This window comes from Prosopis cineraria, unplaced genomic scaffold (genome assembly GCF_029017545.1).
Source record: "Prosopis cineraria cultivar Desert tree isolate PC_DT_omini unplaced genomic scaffold, ASM2901754v1 PC10, whole genome shotgun sequence".
Taxonomy (NCBI): domain Eukaryota; kingdom Viridiplantae; phylum Streptophyta; class Magnoliopsida; order Fabales; family Fabaceae; genus Prosopis; species Prosopis cineraria.
The window spans coordinates 28,855,296-28,859,114 of NW_026555341.1; positions in this window are offsets into that span (position 1 = coordinate 28,855,296).

Genomic DNA, 3,819 nt, shown 5'->3' on the forward strand with positions numbered 1-3,819 from the left:
TCATTGAGAGGTCTTGTCACCCTTGTGGTCCATCCCAGCTTGATCAGAATTAATCGGAGTCTGAAGGACTTTAGATACGGCGTGCACAAAAAAATAGGATTTGTGTTCACTGCAGTGAAGTCATTTAAGCTTAGTTCACAGTGAAGTTGATATATGCCAGAGAATGGCAATTGATTAGAGCTGGGAACTTGAACAGAAAGCAATTGAAGAGCTTTTTTTTTTCTGTAACGAATCTGACGTGACATCACCTATGATGGGATTAGAATGACAGATAAATTGAGAAGACTAAAGAGAAAATCTCATCATGTTACATTACTTCAGTAAAAAAATAAATAAATAAAAAAAATCCGAGGTCTTTTACTGTTTCATTCTTGGATAACTCAATAATTAAAAGGTTAATGCACATAATTAAACAGCTGTCCAATCAAATGATCAGACATAAATATAAAGTCAAGTAAATCTTGTTTCTATATATTTCCATAGTGTTGGAGACAAAATGCAGACAAACAACAATTTACAAGGAATTCTCAGGATTAACCTTATGAGCTTAAGGTATTTCCTAAAATGCCACAGAGAAATTTTATTATAGAACCATACTTGTTCAGTTTCTTGTCTGGAATGATTGATTACACACTGACACTGAGAACAAATATTAGCATATACCAACCTCATGCATCTGTTTGACTCTAAAGTCTTAATCAATATCAGTCCACCTTCCTGTAATTATAAATTGCAACCAACAGAGTTGAAATGACTCTCTCTTTGTACCCCTCTGCTTTGGCTAGCAAAGATACTTGAGACATGGAAGAAAGTAGACAAACCCCGAGTAATGTTTATATCCAACTCCAAATTCCATGTTTAATGTTATGTTATAATGTGCAAATGTGAGTGGATTTGAGTTTGATATAGAAGTCCCACGTCAAATAAAAATAAACTTAATAATAGATACTCCATCCGATTCAAAATATAAGTATTTTCTCCTAAATAATTTTGGTCCAAATATAAGCATTTTAGTATTTATAAAAAAAAAATATCCTTATATTTATTAACTTAGATTTTTGTCGTGAATTCATGACTTCCTTTTCACGCACCATAAATAAGAACGGAAGGTGAAAAAGAAAAACAATATATATTTTTATAAGAATAAAAATTTTATTGGTATATATACTATTGTTTAAATGTGCTTATATTTTGAACTTATATAATATAAAAGAACTCAAACTCTGTGTTTTGAAGGTTTGAGCACAACATGGTTTTTTCCATTGCCTGTTCTCATTCCTGTTTTCGGTCTTAGTTTCTCCCTGTCCCTTACATATTAGTTTACCTTTTCCATTATAACAAGTGTGACCAGATTATATCACCTTCATTTCTTAACCAGTAAATTGTGGATCCTAAAATAAAAATATCCTGAAATCATTTAATTCAGATAAAGAAAGAGAGAAAAAGAGACGAGGAGATAAAATAGGTCTTTGTGAGACCCACACAAAAGTTGGAATAAATAGCATACTTCTTTGTCTTCCTCACTCTCTTTGTTTTACCTATTTCAGGTTATCTGTTTAAAAAGTAAATACGTCTGGATTATTCGCTTTGCTACAAAACATTCATCATTTTACTGTACAAATCTTGACCATTTTTAATAACAAAAACTGGTGAAAGGACCCAAAGAATCTATTTTTCCCCTATTCATGCCAAGATTTGTCAAAAAGGCAAAAACATAAAATAAAGAAAGTTGCATCTGTTAACAAACATTTGATTTAATTGGTAAGGGAGTTGTATCAACTTAACTAGATGTTTTGAGTAGGGTTCAAAATAGGCCAGGCTTCTATTGAGGGCCTATTGCCTGGCCTACTTTAGGCTCAAGTTAGCCAATTTACTAAATAGGCTTTAGGTAAGTTTAACTTTTAATTAAGCATATTTAATTAAATAGGTCAAGCTTATTTTTTCAAGGCCTAAACTATGTGTCCAATAGGCCGGTCTATTTACACACACAGAAATCAAAAAACACTCGGTTTCACCATTTAATTTTTAATCAATACATTCTTTTTTTATTTCTAGTTATATTTTCAATCATAATGAACTTATTTATTAATTTTAATGTTGTTACTTTATTGTATATTGTATTATAGTTGGTAAATCCTTTCAATTATTGCATATTGTACTTGATAAATCAGGTTATATATTGTATACTGTAATAGTCCTATAATATATTTAAACATTTAAAATTAAAATGCTAGCTTATTTAAAATATTTACAATTAAGTAAGCTTTTTAATAGACTTTCAGGCCAAATTAGGCTTTAAGTAAGCTCATGCTTGAGCCATGAAAAAGCCTTATACATACTTCAGGCCAGGTTTAGGCATCTAATCTGCTCAAGCCTATTTGACCAAAGATTAGCTTGACCTCATCTATTTTCACTCCTAATTTTGAGTTCACGTTTTAGGAATACAACCATGTTGGGTGGCTTCAATTGAAAAGGTCCCAATTCGATATGGATTAATTTGAGTTGTTAGCTTTGTTGTAGTTAATGTGGATTAATCTGAATTATCAAAAGATAAGTCCTCCATTATTTTCATGAAAGGAACTTCTAAGGTATAAATACCAGAGAGTAAAAGTGGGCTAGTAAATAGACTAAAAAGAGAGAAGTTTCACGTGCATAAAAGTGGGTCAATATTGGCCAACCCAGTTGAAAATTGACCATTTGCTCCCTTGCGTGTAATGTAGATGTAGCGTTAGGCACTTTTTGTGAAAATATTTTTGTCAAAAATAAAAAAATATATTAACTTAAAAGAGCTTCCCAAAGCCTCATTTACCTAATTTTGAATATGGATTTGAAACCTTCCATTTATTTTCTTGAATGTGCGCCTTCATTTCAAATTTGAATTATCAGATTTTAATACCATGTTTTAGATCAGAGCCAATTAACATTTTTCCCAACATATATACAGAAACGTGCAGCTTAATGGTGTTTTAACAGTATTGTGAAATTCATGCCTATGCTACTACGCCTTTGAGCTTTCAGCCAACTCTCCCCTGTTGCATACTACTTCTTGAGTTTCAGTATTACTTTTACAATTTTATCACCCTATTCATTTTATCAAAAAAGTCTGCTTAATCTTAAAAACCTCTCAATAATTGTGTCAAAATAATTTTTAATGACAGTATTTTTAAACACAATTCAAATTAGATTCTATATTGCTATTACCAACAAGCTTTCAAATATCAGATAGTTTATATATATATATAGAAAGTACCTTGGTGGGAACGCGGGGATAGTGCGAGTGTGGGGGCATGGTTTGCATGCACGCGCGTCGGCAATAAAAAGCAAAGAGAGGGAAGAGGAAGAAGAAGTTGAGGATAGGCTTAGGCTTTTGAGGGAAATGATGAATCAGAAGCCACACGAGGGTCCACCAAACAAAGTAATAACTATCACTTTCACAGTGTGAGACTTTAGTGGAGGGTCCAATATTTTAAGCCACTAGGAATTACCCCATGATGAAAGAAAAACACTCATTATTCAACCAAATGTATGATATACGTGGATTGTATGTAGAGAGACAGCGTGTGTGTGTGTGTGTTTGGTTTTGTTTTAATATATAAAAAAATAAGGGCGTGTTAGTTTCTCGTTTGCCCCCTTTTACAAATTATTAGATTAGATAAATATCCAAAACTACTATTCGCATCGCGCGCTCAAATATTGTCAGACTCAAATGAAATAATTATAAGATTCAAACTTCAACCAAATGTTGAAAGATAATGAGTCCTTGTTTAGTCTTTTTTAGAGTTGAGAATATAGGTGGTCTCACCCTTCTCGATCTTTAAG